Source organism: Rhinolophus hipposideros (assembly GCF_964194185.1).
Source record: "Rhinolophus hipposideros genome assembly, chromosome: X".
In the NCBI taxonomy this organism is placed as follows: domain Eukaryota; kingdom Metazoa; phylum Chordata; class Mammalia; order Chiroptera; family Rhinolophidae; genus Rhinolophus; species Rhinolophus hipposideros.
The window spans coordinates 93,161,182-93,181,349 of NC_138046.1; positions in this window are offsets into that span (position 1 = coordinate 93,161,182).

Consider the following 20,168-nt stretch of genomic DNA (forward strand, 5'->3'; position numbering starts at 1 on the left):
TTAAGAGGCACAAGATTCAACATATCCAGAAGCCAACTCTGGACCAAACAAGAGTACTACCAGGTTTGACCAACAAGTCACACACCCAGAGGGAATCCTCTGAAGGCACAAGAGCCCATAGAGGCCAAACCTCATTTAAGTGGCCAACCCTCACCCAGCAGAACATCCTGCGGTGGGCAGAGCCAAGTTTCACAACTAGACAGCCTAGGAGTTAAACCCACCTACTCACAAGCAAAAAGCAATTAAAGTTCTTCTTGAACAGGACAATATACTAAACACACGAACCATCTGTGGAGCACATGCAGGAGAAGAACGAAGTAGTCCAAGTCAAATATAAAGGACACATACTACATAAGATAACCCAGCAAGAACTAAGAGGTCTAGGGGATCTTCCTAATACATCAAAGCAAACACAGAGAGTCGGTCAGAATGGGGAGACAAATAAACATGTCCCAAATAAAAGAACAGAAGAAACCTCGACAACTGGAACCAAATGAAGCAGAGGTAACCAACCTGTCAGAGACAGAGTTCAGAACACTGGTGATAAGAATGTTTAAGGAGCTTAGAGAAGACATAAAGAAGGATATAGAAATCATAAAGAACAACCAGTTAGAACTAAAAAAGGATGTAGAAATCTTAACGAACAACCAGTTAGAACTAAAGAACACAATTACCGAAATTAAGAACTCACTTGAAGGAATGACCAGCAGGTTAGATGAAGCAGAGGATCGAATCAGCGACTTAGAAGACAAGTTAGCAGAGATCACTCAAACTGAACAACAGAAAGAAAAAAGAATAAAAAACAATGAAGAATGGTTAAGAGTCCTCTGGGATAACATCAAGTGCAACAACATGCGCACCATAAAAATACCAGAAGGCGAAGAGAGGAAGCAAGGGATTGAGAACATATTTGAGGTAATAATGTCCGAAAACTTCCCTAACCTGATGAAGGAAACCAACATACAAGCCCAGGAAGTGCAGAGAGTTCCAACCAGGATAAACCCAAACAGGCCCACACCAAGACACATTATAGTTAAAATGGCAAAGCTTAAAGACAAAGAGAGAATCTTAAAAGCAGCAAGAGAAAGGCAGAAGGTTACGTACAAGGGAACTCCCATAAGGCTATCAAATGACTTTTCTACAGATACATTGAAGGCCAGGAGGGAGTGGCAGGGGATACTCAAAGTGATGGAACACAAAGGCCTACAACCTAGATTGCTTTATCCAGCAAGGCTATCATTTAAAGTTGATGGAGAGATAAAGAGCTTCCCAGAAAAGAACAAACTGAAAGAATTTATTACAACCAAGCCAGCATTGCAAGAAATACTAAAAGGACTTCTTTAAATAGAAGAAAGATGAAAACAATTTACTACAAATTTAAAGACGGCAATAACTATGTACCTATCAATAATCACTTTAAATGTAAACGGATTAAACGCTCCAATCAAGAGACACAGGGTGGCTGAGTGGATAAGGAAGCAAGACCCTTGTATATGCTGTATACAAGAGACTCATCTCAGATCAAAAGACACATACAGGCTGAAAGTGAAAAATTGGAGTAAGATATTTCATGCATATGGAAGTGAGAAAAAAGCTGGAGTTGCAATACTTATATCTGACAAAATAGACTTTAAAATGAAGAACGTATTAAAAGACAAAGATGGGCACTATATAATAATAAAGGGATCAATCTGACAAGAGGACATAACCCTAATAAACATCTATGCACCTAACATAGGCACACCTAAATATATAAAACAGGTACTGATGGACATAAAGACAGAGATCAACAGCAACACTATCATAGTAGCAGACTTCAACACACCTCTGACAACAAGGGACAGGTCCTCCAGACAGAAAATCAATATGGAAACAAGAGCCTTAAATGATACTTTGGACCACTTGGATTTAATTGATATTTTCAGAGCATTTCACCCCAATGCTGCAGAATACACATTCTTCTCAAGTGCACATGGAACATTTTCCAAGATAGATCATATGTTAGGCCACAAAACAAGCCTTGATAAATTTAAGAAAATTAAAATCATACCAATTGTCTTCTCTGACCACAGTGCTATGAAATTAGAAATGAACTACAGGGAAAAAAAAAACCCAAGAAGACACACCAATTCATGGAAGCTGAATAACATGTTACTAAATAAAAAATGTGTCAAGCAGCAGATCAAAGAAGAAATCAAAAGATATCTCGAGACAAATGAGAATGAGAACACGACGACCCAAAATCTATGGGATGCTGCGAAAGCAGTCCTAAGAGGGAAGTTTATAGCACTGCAGGCCTACCTAAAGAAATAAGAAACATCACTAATTGACAGTTTATCTTCACACTTAAGGGATCTGGAAAAAGAACAGCAAAATAAGCCCAAAGGGAGCACAAGGAAGGAGATAATAAGGATCAGAGCAGAAGTAAAGGAAATAGAAACCAGGAAAACAATACAAAAGATCAATGAATCCAAGAGCTGGTTCTTAGAGAAGATAAACAAAATTGACAAACCTTTAGCCAGACTCATTAAAAAAAGGAGAGAGAGGACCCAAATTAATAAAATCAGAAATGAAAGAGGAGAAGTGACAACAGACACCACAGAAATACAAAAAATTTTAAGAAATTACTATGAGCAACTATATGCCAACAAATTTGACAATCTGGAAGAAATGGACAATTTCGAAGAGGTGCACAACCTTCCAAGGGTAACTCAAGAAGAAACAGAAAGCCTGAACAGTCTGATTACCACCAGGGAAATTGGATCAGTAATCAATAATCTCCCAACAAATAAAAGCCCTGGACCAGATGGCTTTACAGGTGAATTTTTCAAAACATTCAAAAAAGAATTATCACCTATTCTCCTCAAGCTCTTCCAAAAAATCCAGAAGGAAGGGAGACTCCCAAACACCCTTTACGAAGCCACTATCACCCTGATCCCAAAAGCAGACAAAGACACCACAAAAAAAGAAAACTACAGGCCGATATCTCTAATGAACATAGATGCAAAAATTCTCAACAAAATATTAGCGAACAGAATTCAGCAATACATTAAAAAGATCATACACCATGATCAAGTGGGATTCATCCTTGGTATGCAGGGGTGGTTCAACATCCGCAAATCAATTAATGTGGTACACCACATTAACAAAATGAAAAATAAAAATCACATGATCATATCAATAGATGCAGAAAAAGCATTTGATAAAATACAGCAAACTTTTATGATAAAAACCCTTAAGAAAGTGGGAATAGAGGAATCATATCTTAACATAATAAAGGCCATATACGACAAACCCACATCTAACATCATACTCAATGGGGAAAAGCTAAAACCATTCCCCCTAAGATCAGGAACAAGACAAGGTTGCCCACTTTCTCCACTTCTATTCAACATAGTGCTGGAAGATCTAGCCACAGCAATCAGACAAGAGAAAGAAATAAAAGGCATCCAAATTGGTAAGGAGGAAGTAAAATTATCACTATATGCAGATGATATGATACTATATATAGAGAACCCTAAAGACTCCACCAAGAAACTATTAGAACTGATAGATGAATTTAGTAAAGTAGCAGGATATAAAATTAATATACGGAAATCAGTTGCATTTGTATATATCAATGATAAAATATCAGAAGGAGAAATTAAAAAAACAGTTCCATTTACAATTGCTCCAAAGACTATAAAATATCTGGGAATAAATCTAACCAAAGATGTAAAAGATCTGTACTCAGAAAATTATACGACACTGAAGAAAGAAATGAAGGAAGACATAAATAGATGGAAACACATTCCATGTTCATGGATAGGAAGAATGAATATAGTTAAAATGTCCATACTGCCTAAGGCAATATACATATTCAATGCAATTCCTATCAAACCAACAACGACGTTTTTCACAGAAATAGAACATATAATCCTGAAATTTATATGGGACCATAAAAGACACCGGATAGCCTCAGCAATCTTGAGAAATAAGAACAAAGTGGGAGGTATAACGATACCTGATTTCAAACTATACTACAAGGCTACAGTAATCAAAACAGCATGGTACTGGCATAAAAATAGACACATAGATCAATGGAACAGAATAGACAGTCCAGAAGTAAATCCATGCCTATATGCCCATCTAATCTACGACAATGGAAGCAAGAATGTACGATGGGGTAAAGACAGTCTGTTCAATAAGTGCTGTTGGGAAACCTGGACAGACACATGCAAGAAAATGAAGCTGGACCACCTCCTCACACCATATACAAAAATAAATTCAAAATGGCTTAAAGACTTAAATGTAAGATCTGAAACCATGAAATATCTTGAAGAAAATATAGGAAGAAACTTCATGGACATTACCCGGAGTAAGATTTTCACTGATATATCCCCTCGCGCGAGGGAAGTAAGAGAAAAATTAAACATGTGGGATTACATCAAACTAAAAAGTTTTTTCACAGCAAAGGAAACCATCAATAAAACAAAAAGCGATACTACTGAATGGGAAAAGATATTTGCCAATGATATATCTGATAAGGGATTAATATCACAAATCTATAAAAAACTTACTCAACTCTACTCCAAAAAAACAAACAACCCAATTAAAAAAATGGGCAGAGGACTTGAGGAGACATTTTTCTAAAAAGCACATACAGAAAGCAAGAAGACATATGAAGAAATGCTCAACCTCACTAACCATCAGAGAAATGCAAACAAAAACCACAATGAGATACAACCTCACCCCAGTCAAAATGGCTATCATCAATAAATCAACAAAGAACAAATGCTGGCGGGGATGTGGAGAAAAGGGAACGCTAGTGCACTGTTGTTGGGATTGCAGATTAGTGCAGCCACTATGGAAAACAGTATGGAGGTATCTCAGGAATCTGAAGATAGAACTACCCTATGATCCAGTAATTCCACTCCTAGGCATCTACCCGGAGAAATCCAAAATTCCAATTCAAAAATCTGTATGCACTCCTATGTTTATTGCAGCACTTTACACAATAGCCAAGATATGGAAACAACCGAAATGCCCATCGGTCAATGACTGGATTAAGAAGCTGTGGTACATTTATACAATGGAGTATTATGCAGCCATAAAGAAAAAAGAAATCTTACCATTTGCAACAACATGGATGGATCTAGAGAACATTATGTTAAGTGAAATAAGTCAGAAAGAGAAAGACAAGTACCATATGATCTCACATATATGCGGAATCTAAAGAAATGAATATGTGTATGAACTAATCAGAAACAGTTTTGGGGACACAAAAAACCGAGAGTTGTTAGATGGGCGGGGGGGAGGGGGTTGGGGATGGGGGGAAGGGTGAAGGGATTGGGGGGCGGCTGGTGACCAAAGGATGGCCTCAGGGTTTTCTGAGAATTACTTTGGGGAACTTATTCAATAGTGTTTGGGGATTTTGTTGGGTATCCGATGGACATGTGTCCTGTTTGGGAGACCACCTCAGGGATGCTGTGGATGCCTGGTCATGGCTTTGTACACCAGAGGCTGGACATTAATGAATGCCAACTATAATTTTATGTGTATAATGTGATGGCTCGGTGTGAGGTCGGGGGTTCACGGTGTGAGGGATGTAAGAATAAAATAAAATAAAATAAAATAAAACTAAAAAAAAAAAGTAGCAAAAGGCAAGTAACTTGTTATGTACAAGGGAACCCCCATAAGAATATTATCAGATATTTTTCAGAAGATACTTTGCAGGCCAGAAGAGAGTGGCATGATACAGTCAAAGTGTTGAAAAACAAAACTGCCAACCAAGAATACTCTACCTGGCAAAGGTGTCCTACAGAGTCGAAAGAGAAATAAAGTTTTCCAGACAAGCAAAAGATGAAAGACTATATCACCACTATACAAGCCTTACAAGAAATGTTAAAGGGACTTCTTTAAGGTGAAACTAAGGTCACTAATTAGTAACAAAAAAAAGCATATCAAAGTATAAAACTCACTGGTAAAGTTAAATATAAAGTTAAATTCAGAATACCAGAATGTAATGATTGTAAGTAAATCACTTATAACTCTGAAGGTTAAAAAGACTAAATTATTATAAATTGCTATAGCTACAATAATTTGTTAATTGATAGACAATGTAAAAAGGTGTAAATTGTGATATCAAAAACATGAAATATAGGCAGGTAGTATATAAATGTAGATCTTTTGTATACATTCCAAGTTAAATATTATCAGCTTAAAATTGACTGTTATAAGATATTTTATGTGAGTGCCATGGTAAACACAAAGTAATAATGTATAGTAGATACACAAAAGATAAAGATAAAGGAATCAAAGCATACTGCTACAGAAAATTATCAAACCACAAAGGAACAGAACAAGAGAGGAAGAAAGGAAGGAAGGTATTACAAAGCAGCCAGAAAAGAATTAACAAAATGGCAATAGGAAGCCCACACTTATCAACAATTTCTTCAAATGTACATGAACTAAATTCTCCAATCAAAAGATATAGAGTGGCTGAATGGACAGGGGGAATAAAAAGCAAAACCAAATATATGCTGCCAAAAGAAAACTCACTTAAGTTTAGGAACACACACAGACCAGAAAACAGGAAAAGATACTCCATGCAAATGGAAGCCAACAGAAAACAGGAGTAGTTATCCTCATATTGGACAAAGTAGGCTTTGTCTGATATAAGCCAAAGACTGTAATGAGAGACAAAGAAGGCTGTTATATAATGATAAAGCCATCAATTGAACAAAAGGATATAAGATTTGCATATATTCATATAATCAATATTGGAGAGCCTAAATATAAATATTACCAGATCCTTACGATAAAACAGGCAGCAATACAACAATAGTAGGGGACTTCAATATCCTACTTTCAACAATGGATAGATTATCCTGACAGAAAATCAATAATGAAAAATTGGCCTGAAACAACACATTAGATTAAATTGACTCAATGGATATTACAGAACAGTCCATCAAACAGCAGAATACACATTCTTCTCATGCACACATAGAACATTCTCCAAAATAGATAATATGTTAGGACACAAAACAAGTACTAATAAATTTAAGAAGAATGAAATCATATCAAGCATCAATTCTGACCACAATGGTATGAAACAAGAAATCAATTATAAGAAGAAAACTGGAAATTTTACAAATATGTGGAGGTTCAATAACATATCACTGAACAACCAGTTGTTCAAAGAAGAAATTAAATGAGAAAAAAAAAATCTTGAGATAAATGAAAATGGAAACACAACATACCAAAACTTATGGGATGCCACAAAAGCAGTTCTAAGAAGGACCTTTATAGCAATAAAGGCCTACATTAAGAAACAAGAAAGAGCTCAAATAAACAACTTAATATTACAACTCAAGAAACTAAGCAAAAGAAGAAAAACACTAAGTGCAAAGTTATCAGAAGGAAGGAAAAGGATCAGAGTGGATAAAATGAAAGAGACTAACAAGACAATAGAAGGGATCAATGAAAGAATACGAGGTTTTTTGAAAAAATAAAGTTGACAAACCTTTAGCTGGACTCACCATGAAATAAAGAGATGGGACTCTAATAAAATTAGAAATGAAAGAGGATATCTTGCAAATTATACCACACAAATACAAAGGATCATAAGAGACTACTATGAAAATTTTACACCAGCAAATTGGGTTACCTATAAGAAATTGATAGATTCCTAGAAACACAAAATATCCAGAGTGAATCATGAAGAAATAAAAAATTTAAACAGACGAAGTACTAGTAAGGACATTAAATTAGTAATCAAAAACCTCCCAACAAATAAAAGTCCAGGACCAGATGGCTTCACTGGTGAATATTACAAAGCACTTGAAGAAAAATTAATGCCAATCCATCCCAAATTTTCAAAAAACAGAAGAGGGGAAAATTGTTCTAAACCAATTTTACAAAACCAGAATTATCCTGATACCCAAAACCTGACAAGGACACTTCAAGAAAAGAAAATTACAGATTAATATCCATGATGAACATAAATGCAAAAATTCTCAACAAAATGTTAGCAAACCAAAGTCAACAATACATTAAAAGTATCATACAAAATGATCAAATGGGATTTTATTCCAGGGATGCAAAGATGTTTCAACACCCACAAATCAGTCAATGTGATACACTACATTAATAAAATGAAGGATAAAAATCATACAATCATCTCAATATATGCAGAAAAAGTATTTGACATAATTCAACAACTTTTTCTGATAAAAAATCTGAACAAACTGAATATAGAAGACTGTTCCTCACCATCATGAAGACTATATATGACAAACCCACAGGTAACATCATACTCAAGAGTAAAAGCTGAAAATTTTTCCTCTAAGATTAGGAACAAGACAAAGATACCCACTCTTACCAGTTTTATTTAACATACTACTGGAAGACCAGGCCTGAGCTAGAAAAAGAAATAGAGGCATCCAAATTGGAAGGAAATAAGTAAAATTAACTCTATTTGCAAATGACATATTATATATAAAGAGCACAACCTACATCAAAAAATGCTATAATTAATAACTGAATTCAGTAAAGTGACAAGATACAAAAATCAGTTGTGCTTCTATACACTAACACCAAATTATAAGAAAGAGAAATTAAGAAAACAATCCCGCTTATATTAGGATAAAAAAGAGTGAAATCCCTAGTGTAAAATTTAATCAAGGAAATGAAAGATGTGTACACTAAAAACTCTAAGTCATTGATTAAAGAAATTGAAGAAGACATAAATAAATAAATAAAAAGATATTCCATAATTAAGGATTAGAAGAATTAAAATTGGTAAAATGACCGTGCTACCCAAAGTAACCTACAGATTCAGTGCAATCTCCGTCAAAATTCCAATTGCGTTTGTTTGAAACAATCATAAAATTCATAAGGAACCATACAGGACTTCAAATAACGAAAACAATCTTAAGAAAAAAGAACAAAATTGGAGGCATCATGAGTTAAACTATATTACAAAGCTATATAAAAATCAATGAAAATAGTTTAAGATACCTGTGGGTAAACATCAAGCACACCAACATTCACATCATAGGAATACCAGAAGGAGAAGAAAAGACAAGGCATTGAGAACATTTTTGAAGAAATAATGACCAAAAACTTCCCTACTCTGGTGAATCAAATTGACATACAAGTCTGAAGTGCAGAGAGTTCCAAACAAGATGACCCCAAACAGACCCACACCAAGACACATTACAGTTAAAATGGCAAAGGTTAAAGACAAAGAGAGAATCCTAAAAGCAGCAAGAGAAAGACAGCAGGTTACATGCAAGGGAACTCCTATAAGACTCTCAGCTCACTTTGCACAGAAACTCTGCAGGCCAGAAGGGAGTGGAAGGAAATATTCAAAGTGATGAAAAACAAAGGCCTACAACCAAGATTGCTCGACCCAGCAAGGTTATCACTTAAAACTGAAAGACAGATAAACAGCTTCTCAGAAAAAGAATAAGGTAAAGGAATCCATTACCAACAAACCAGCATTGCAGAAAATGTTAAAAGGACTTCTTTAAACAGAAGAAAGGGGGAAACAAACTAACAAAGGAAGACCAGAAATACGAATAACAAAATGGCAATAAATATGTACCTATCAATGATCACTTTAAATGTGAATGGGCTAAATACTCCAATCAAAAGACATAGAGTGGCTGAGTGGATTAGAAAACTGTACCCATGCATTTGCTGTTTACAAGAGTCTCATTACAGATCAAATGACACGGACAGACTGAGAGTAAAGGGATGGAATATTTCATGCAAATGGAAATGAGAAAAAAGCTGGGTAACAATACCTATTTCGGACAAAATAGACTCTAAAATAAAGACTACAATAAAAGACAAAGAAGGGTGCTACATAATAATAAAGGGATCGATCCAAAAAGAGGACATAATCCTAGTAAACATCTATGCACCCAATATAGGAGCTGATTAATGTATAAAACAGTTTATGACCAACATGAAGTAAGAGATCAATAGTAGCGCTATCATAGTAGGGGATTTCAACACCCCATTGTAACCAATGGACAGATCCTCCAGACAGAAAATCAACACGGAAACAGTGACCTTAAATGACACTTTAGACCAGTTGGATTTAATCGATATTGTCATAGCATTTCACCCCAAAGCAGCAAAATACACCTTCTTCTCAAGTGCACATGGAACATTATCCAATATAGGCTACATGGTAGGCCACAAAACAAGTCTCAATAAATTTAAGAAGATTGAATTCATATCCAGCATTTTCTCTGACCTAGAAATCAATTATAAGAAGAAATCTGGAAAACACACATATACACGGAGGTTGAAAATATGTTACTAAATAGCGAGTGGGTCAATAATCAGATAAAGGAAGAAATCAAAAGACACCGAGAGACAAACAAAAATGAAAACACATCTACCCAAAATCTATAGGATGCAGTGAAAGCAGTCCTAAGAGAGAAATTCATAGCAATGCAGGCCTATCTCAAGAAACAAGAAACATCTCAAATCAATGGGCTATCTTTACACCTAAGGAAACTGGAAAAGAACAGCAAAACAAGACCAAAGGGAGTACAAAGAAGGAATTAATAAAGATCAGAGCAGAAATAAATAAAATAGAGACCAAAAAAAGAAAAAAATACAAAAGATCAATGAAACCAACAGCTGGTTTTTTGAAAAGATTAAACAAACCCATAGCCAGACTCACCAAGGAAAAAAGAGAATGAGGACCCAACTTAATTAAATCAGAAATGAAAGAGGAGAAGTGACAACAGATGCCACAGAAATACAAAATTTTAAGAAAATACTACAAGCAACTATGTGCCAACAAATTAGACAATCTGGAAGAAATGGATAAATTTCTAGAAGCATACAACCTTCCAAGACTGAACCAAGAAAAAACAGAAACTCTGAACACACCGATTACTACCAAAGAAATTGAATCAGTAATCAGCAAGCTCCCAAGAAACAAATACCCTGGATCAGATTGTTTCACAGGGGAATTTTACAAAACATCCAAAAAAGAATTAACACCTGTTCTCCTCAAACTACTCCAAAAAATCCAGAAAGAGGGAAGGCTCCCAAGCACATTTTATGAGGCCACTATTACTCTGATCCCAAAACCAGACAAAGACATTACAGAAAAAGAAAACTATGGGTCAATATCCTTAATGAACATAGATACAAAAATCCTCAACAAAATACTAGCAAAACGGATTCATCAACACATTAAAAATATCATACACCGCGATGAAGTGGGATTCATTCCTGTTATGCAAGATTGGTTCAATACCCGCAAATCAATTAACATGATACACCACATTAACAAAATGAAAAATAAAAATCATATGATCATATCAATAGATGCAGAAAAAGCATCTGACAAAATCCAGCAGCATTTATGATAAAAACTCTTAGCAAAGTGGGAATAGAGGGATCATATCTCAACATAATAAAGACCACATATGATAAACCCACAGCTAACATCATACTCAACGGGGAAAGGCTAAAACCTTTCTGCTTAAGATCAGGAACAAGACAAGGCTGCCCACTTTCACCACTTTTATTCAACATAGTTCTGGAAGTTCTAGCCACAGCAATCAGACAAGAAAAAGAAATAAAAAGCATCCAAATTGGAAAGGAGGAAGTAAAAGTGTCATGATATGCAGATGGATACTATAAATAGGGAAGCCCAAAGACTCCACCAAAAGAAAATCAGAAGTGATAAATGAATTTATGAAAGTAGAAGGATATAAAATTAACATTCAGAAATCAGTTACATTTGTATGCACCAATAGTAAACTATCAGAAGGAATGATCAAGAAATCAATCCCATTTACAATTGCTTCAAAAACATTAAAAAAACCTAGGAATAAATTTAACCAAAGAAGTACAAGACGTGTACTCAGAAAATATAAGGCACTGAAGAGAGAAATCAAAGAAGATACAAAAAAATGGAAACACATACCACGTTCATGGATAGGAAGAATTAATATACTTAAAATGTCAATACTGCCTAAGGCAATATATAGATTCAATGCAATCCTTATCAAACTAACAATGACATTTTTCTCAGAAATAGAGAAAAATAATCCTAAAATTTATATGGAGCCATAAAAGACCTTGAGTAGACATGGCAATCTTGAGAAATAAGAACAAAGTGGGAGGTATCACACTACCTGACATCAAAAAAAAAAAAAAAGAAGAAAGAAAGGAAGGAAGGAAGGAAGGAAGGAAGGAAGGAAGGAAGGAAGGAAGGAAGGAAGGCAGGCAGGCAGGAAGGAAGGAAGGAAGGAAAGGAAGAAAGGAAGGAAGGAAGGAAGGAAGGAAGGAAGGAAGGAAGAAAGAAAGAAAGAAAGAAAGAAAGAAAGAAAGAAAGAAAGAAAGAAAGAAAGAAAGAAAGAAAGAAAGAAAGAAAGAAAGAAAGAAAGAAAGAAAGAAAGAAAGAAAGGAGAGAAAGTATACAGATCACCTGCAGCACTAACTGGACATTCTACTAGGTAACCCATGATATTTGTTCCTGTGACATAAACAAACCATTTAAGTTACGAATATAAGAGGTGATGTGATTCATATTAGTGTTCTTATGCATTTTAAACAATACTTGTGCTTGTAAAATAGCCATGTTTTTAATCAATTCTTTTGATTTTGATGCTAAGTGTTGAGTCTTATGGCTCCTTTGGTGGGCTAAGGAACATTGCTTAATCCTTTTTGCTGTGTCTTTAGGATATATCCTGAACCCATTCATTTCTCATCACCTCCTTCAATGCTTCTCTAGTCTAGATCACCATCGTCTCTTGCCTGTATTACGGCAATACCTTTCAAAGTTTTTTTTTTCTCTCTTTTTCTCCTCCAGTTTCTTTTGCATACAGAAGCCAAGTAACCCCTTTAAAATATGTCTGATTATATCACTCATCTGCTCAGAACCCTACAGTCTTTTCATTATACTTGTAATCACCTACATGAGTCCTCATCTAACTATCTGTTGCAGGTTGGATACCTTATCTGAGATGGAGTTTAGAGTGCAGGGTGTTACCATGCTAAATGTTTGGCTGCGCACTGCATGAAAGACAAAACTCAAGAGATGAAGTTGGTGGAAAGAAAAGCGGGTTTATTCAAAATGTCAGCATTCTGTGAGGATTTTGGACCCCTATCAAAAAGCCATCCTCCACTCTCACAGCACAGCCAAAAGGTTTTGTAGTCAAGTGAAAAGAGGCAGAACAAAGGAAAAATGTGGGGGAGGGGAGAGGTGATCTTGGTGTGGAGTAAACAGAATCATTGAAAAGGCACTTCCCAGAGGCTGGTTTGTTACAGGGGTAGGAGTGGATCTTATGCAGATGTAATAACTTGAAATAAGTCAGTGTCCTGGAGGTTTCCCAGAGGAAACAGGGTTATTGAGCCTGGTATGCATATGGTGTGGAGTAAAAAGAATCATGGAAACTGGTATGCATAGTAAATGTATAGTAAACAGAGTCATTAAGGTTTGGCAAGAAGGAAAGAAAGCACAGCAAAGACAAAAACTTTCAAAAAGTTCCAAGATAAATTATACTGTTAAATCAAATTACACTAGAGGTTTAAATCTCAAATCAGAAGATACAGTGTCACCTTTACCAGGGTATTTACTAGGGCGTGCCCTAGGGATCAGCGTCTGTGGAAAGGAGGAACACAAAACAAGAGTGAACAGAAGAAGACATTAGTCAAACTGCATTGTAGGCTCAGCAATAGTTTTGGCCATCCTGATGGAGAACTCTGGAACTAGAATGACCCTTTTGAGTTGTCCTAAGTTAGGCCAAGGTGCTGGGCCTTTATACTCCCCCTTTGATCAGTCATTGGATGTGGGCATCCCTGCATAGGGGCATGACCTTGGTTGAGGTGGTTTTCAGCAGCTGGAGAAGTGCCTGAAAGGTCTGTCCAAAGCACTCCCAAAGCTCAGGCAATGAGTTCATTAAAGGGGATCTGGTTAGCATATCACAAGGTGCAACACATTCTCCTACCTCATCTTCTATCATTCTTTCACTGGTTCAGTCAGCTGCAGGTAAACTAGCTTCCTCACTGTTTCTCAAACAATTTAAGTACAATCAAGCCTCGGGAACTCTGCCCTTGCTCTTTCATTTTTCTAGCCTTTCTCATTTTGTTTAAATATCTTCTCAAATATAGCCATCTCAGAGAAAGAATTTCTCCAACAACCCTATGTAAAATAGCAGCCACCATCACCCTCTATCTCCCTATCTTACTTTGTTTTTCTTTATAACACTTATCATTATCTGATACTTAGAATCTATTTTTGCTTCCTTGATGGCTTATTATGTCTTTTACTAGAATATAATCTCTTTGAATCCAGGATTGTGTCTGTCTCATTCATTGTTGTATCTCCAGAGCCTAGAGCAATGTATGACATTAAACAAGTCTTCAATAAATGATTGTTGAATGAATACAAAAAAGAACAAACTGCTTGGCATTGATTCATTGCACTGACATCTGTAGGATCAGCTTCTGATTATTTAAATGCAGATGATGTCTTCTCTGCTCTGACACAGACAGTTTTCCACAGACACCCCGAAGCTGGGGACAGGAGTCCCCTCTCTAGAATATACAGCTCAGTCCTCAGGTTCATTTTCATAACCAAGGTAGCTTCAGAGCTTTCTCTCTCACCACATCCCCTCCCCCATCCATTTTTTAATCTCTTTGATACTCAATCCCAAACCATTTTCCTCTGATCTTGTTATATGAATATTCTAGGGACATGAGAGAAGAAGGAAAGGAAGGGGGACATAATGCACTATTAGACTAACAATGACATTAGACCAATGACACTGAAAGTCTGTCTTTTAATTCTTATTTTATCTAACGTTAGCCTGAAGTCTCCATCTACAGTCTCTATTTTAAGAATGTCTAGTTACGAAAATTTATTTGACCAAGTTAAATTCAAAGCAGTTTGAACTCAGTAAAATCTTTCATTCTTCTTATATAGCAACTTAATTTTAATTTTAAATAATTCATATATTCTCTACCTTGGTCCAGAAAGAATGATATCTATCTTTTTATTGTCATCTAACCACTGTGCTAATGACTGTTGTTCACATGTTATTTTAATGATATCAACCAGTAAAATATTTATTCAGCATGTACTTTTTAAGGACCCTACTTTATCCCTGGGGTTAAAAAGGAAATGTGACTTCTGCTCTAAAGGACCCTATGATATCATAGAAGAGACAAGATTAACACATATAAACAGTTAAAAATACAAAAGAATATAGAATTAGAATTGCTTATGGGTGGGATACAGAATGGTGTATGGTAAATGATCCACAGGGTATTTACTTATTATCTATTATGGAGAGGCTGGAGGCCTAATGTGTATCTACTAGGCTTCTTATTCTGGAAGCAATGGGAATTGCCCTGAGAAATTTAAGCACAAGAAAAATCTACTGAAAGTATAATGGGACTATAGAATTACCCCAAAAGCCACAGAATCAAGCTTGGAAAACAGGCAGGCAAGATATTGTCACAGGAATGAGAAGTGTGAGGGTTTGGAGAGAGAATTTCTGCCACCTCCATGAATATTGGTTACCATAGCCTACCCTAATTCTGCCACCACTGCCATTTCTGGAATGGCAAACATTGCTGCAGCAAATGAGTTATCCAAAGTATCTGATTCTTAGCATTATAAAGTTTTAAGTGGTTTCACTAGGTCACCTGACAGTGCTCAAGCTACAAGGGAGGTGGAGAAAATAACTATCTGTTGTTTCCACTTTTATAGTAGGCAATTTTCCAAATCTAGACTGGGGCATCCAAAGCTGGGCAGTGCAAACAAAAACTAACAGATTTTCACATACCCATGAAATAGTAAATCCTGTCACTGCATTTTAGGAAACTTGAAATTTAGATGATGAAACAGGCCTTCACAATGTTGTTGATCAATCAACATTTTTAGCCTCTACTATATTCAAGGCATTGTGTTAAGGGCTGTGCATATTCTAAATAAGAGAAACAGAGTTCTTGCCTTAAACAACTTTCTCCTTCTTGGAGCGAAAAAAGTGCCAAGAGTAATAGAATGCAGAGCTACAGCTAACTGGTGCCTATTCTTGAATGCAATATTGTGGGGGTTTTTTCTCATTCATGTTTGAGTTGTAACTGTGAGGCAGCCATATTTTGAACAAAATTTGAAATATTTTTGATGTTCAATAAATATTTTTAATAATGAATCTTCTAGAGGAATAGCATCCAAGAATATTCCAGCAGATGGTAAAATATTTTTGCACATTTAATTTCTGCCAAAGCAACCCTCTACCTTACTCTAGAGTAGTGAAAAATCAAACAGAAAATTATAGACAGCTAGACAAAGCATGAGGAATGTCTCGCCTGAGTCATTCATGGAGGAGGCTTATTCATTTGCCATGGTTGGATTAACTGTATCTTTCCTTTAGCTCTCATGAGGAAGGAGGTGGGGGAATGCCAGTACACACAGAGTGTACATTGTATTATCTCTTATTTAAATCCACAGGACCATTGGGAAAGAAAATAACAACAATACCATATTTACAGTAAACTTGTTTCTTGCATGTTGAAGTAATATCAAGGAAATTCTAACATGATTAAGCTCCCATCAGGAAGCAATTAGACTCAATTCTAATCATCCTCAATTTACTAAAAAGACAACTGAGTCACAAAGAGTTTGAATCATTTACTAGAGACCAGAAATTCAAACTTAATTTTCTGTTAGTCCAGCTCATGCCTTAGATTTGTTATAAATGTGTGTGTGTGTGTGTGTGTGTGTGTGTGTGTGTGTTTCAATCACTTCCAAAGGATGCTGCGGGGTTTGAGAATATGGGAAAGGTTCTGTGCTCTATAACTCAAGCATTAGGACAGTTGTGATTCCACAAAATAGTGTAGTTTGTTCTAGTTCTATTCAACATGGTGCTGAAAGCTTCTCAGGAAGTCAGTGCAGTACAAATAAAATTAGAAAGGGCCTGGTGTTCTTTTCAGGCTTTGTGTCCACTAAACAGAGTAGATTAACATGATAACGTGTTTGTGTGTGTGTGTGAGCACGTGCACATGCATGTATGTATAGATAAGTGTGTGTGTGTGTGTGTGTGTGTGTGTGTGTGCATATACCATAGTGGAAATAACCCAGACACGGTCAGCCCGGTACTATTTTACACACTGAGAAACATGAATTATTTCAACACTGGAAAGAAAAGAAGTCTTTCACCATGTTAGTCCTATCATTTATTTTCTACTTTGAATTGGCAGTTTCTTTGCACTTTCTGGCACCCACTTAAAAATGGTATGTGAAGTGACAGACTGACTCCTTCCTAGCGGCATCCCAGCAACCCCATGACTTCTGAACTTAGGACTCCCCTTTTATCACAGGAATGGTTAGCTTCCGTACACTCCAGGATATTCTTCTTTCTTTTTATATAAACCCTCTATTCCTTCATAACTGCCCCCTGTGATTCCCAATTGGGATAACTGGACAGAATAAGATTCATATTTCTGGGGAACTTTTGCTCAATGTCAACAACATTTTATCTATGAGTACATTTTCTCCTGACTTTAGATACATTGTGTGGACCTCTCTCAGTCAGTTAATTTATATGTATAAAAAAAAAGGAATCATAGTTCATGCTCTGCTTACTTTTTAGGATTCTTTCATTAAGAAAAACATCTATAAAATTTCATTTTTATTTTCAACTGCAAGACAACATTTACTGTAAGTTGCTATAGGACACTTTATGTATTTCAAGATTGTAGGCAACTCTGGTGACTAAAAAGAGGTGGGGACTAGGTAATCTTGCTACCTATTGGCACACACACACACACACACACACACACACACACACACACAAAGAAACTGAGAGGAAACAAATGTGTGTATTTTATTTGAGCCTGTTTTTCCAAATGAACAAGGGATTGATTCATCATTAGCTCCTCTGAGGCTCTCTGACTCAGAATGGTTTAAACCCTCCCATATCACTGTTGCCCAAACTGAACTGTGGCTCTTTGGAGGCAGGGGCTGCATGTTATGCTTCTTTTTGCCCTGGCTAGTTTCTTAACAAACATCAGATTCCTCAATAAAAATTAGCCCAAGTCATTGGAGAGTGAGATAAAAGAGCTGGAAGAGCTAGAACTTAGGACATTTCAATTCAGGCCTTTCTCCCTCACCCTGAATCACATACTTTTATTATGTAAACCATGATTATTTTCGTGTGAGTGTGTGTGTGTGTGTGTGTGTGTGTGTGTGTGTGTGTGTGTTAACTACTTTACTTTCCAACCAATCTGGGCAATGTGGTTATATACAATTGTGGTCAGAAAATTCAAATCCTGATTTAGAATGCATCAATGAACAAAACAGGCAAATCACTTGCCCTCATGGGGCTTACATTCTAGTGGATAATTATTTTCTGCATTAAGGCTTAAATATACAGTATGTTAACCCTCTTAAAGTAACTGTCTTTAAAATCACACATTGAAGGGAATCTGTCAATATCTGATGTGGTCTTAATCTGAAGAGAAAGAAAATTAAACCAAGAAATGACCTAAAAGGGCATGATACAAGTGCCCAGAAGTTGAGGTAACTGATTTTATGTGTTTGGGGATGTATAAAAATATGTTCAGTGTGCTGGGCCTCCCCTTCATTCACCCCTGAGTTCCTAAAGTCCCACTCATCTCATCAGTTTCATTTTCTCATATTTTGATAAATTTTCTCAGTCCTTTAAGAGTCTCATTGATTTCACTAATGAATAGTGTTGAAAATTTTCTAATTTGCAAACTGTGGTTTCATGGCCAAGCTGCTGCTATCTTTTCCCAGATGACATTTCCAGAATTGAAAGCACCCAAATACACAGCAGTCCTCATAGGATGGAAATGCATTCATGGATAGGAAATGAAATTGCAAGTTTATGGAGTGTCATTTCATATCTAGGCAGCCACATTTTTCCTGGGTTTTTGGTTCAAACAATTAGCAGAATTATTGCTCTAATTAAAAAGTAAATTTCATAATTTTTTGGTTTTTCATGGAAGGCTTTTCTTCTTCTGTGATGATGAAAAATGTCCAATGCAGAAATCATAGAACTGTCATCAGGACTTTGAGATTGGGGAATACTTGCTCATTCAATAACTGTGTACTTGGAAAGAGCAATGGAGTCTGAAGCCCATTGCTTCGACGTTTATTTCACCTATCTATTGCTGTGTAGCAAACCACTGCACTTTGAACTTAGTAGTTTAAAACAATATTCATTTTATTTTTCACAATTCTGTAACCTGCACTGTGCTCAGCTGTTTTTTTTTTGTTTGTTTGTTTGTTTGTTTGTTTTTCTCTTAGTCCTCCCAGTGGTCACTAGTGCGGCTGAATTCAACAGGCAGATTGGCTGGGGGGTGGGCTCAGTCAGGATTCTAAGGTGGCTGGACTACTCTGTCTCTTCATGTGGCCTCAGAGACTCTCCCTTTTAAAGTAGCCTCTCCATATGATCTCTCTAGGTAAGTAGTCTCCCCAGCAGAATAGTCAGATTTCTTTTATGATATCCAAGGCTCCTGAGAGCACAAAACAGGTGTCAGGCCTTCTTAAGGCTTAGGCCCAGAACTGGCACAGCAGCAATTCCACTGTATTCTTTTGGCTAACGCATACACAGGTCCAGCCCACATGCAAGATGAAAGAACGCACAAAACATGATTAACAAGTGGTTTATCTGAGGCCACCAATGCCACAAACTAGCACATCAGAATCACACACACACACACACACACACACACACACACACACACACACACACTAAATAGGTGAATATTTGAGCTCTTCAGGCAACTTAAGATGGTTTCCATTAGCCACTGTATAATGAATATTAACATCTATGACCTGCAGAAAGATTTAAAAAATACATACTCTGAACATAGAAAAACTGAATTAAAGGTGTGAAATAGCCATGTTACATAATCTATTTGAGTCTCAATACATTTATATGAAAAACAGGAATAATGGGGCATATCCACCTACTTCAAAGGATTATTATATTAAGAAAACATCTGTGAAAATGTATTTCAAAATGTAAGCCACCATATAAATGTAAGTTGCTATTACAGCAGCTGATAGATTCCATGACTGTCATTTTGTGTTTTCTTTTGAGTTCTCTGTGATTTTTGAATTATGCCTGTAATTTCTTATAGCTAACTTTTAGTGAGACCAAATATTA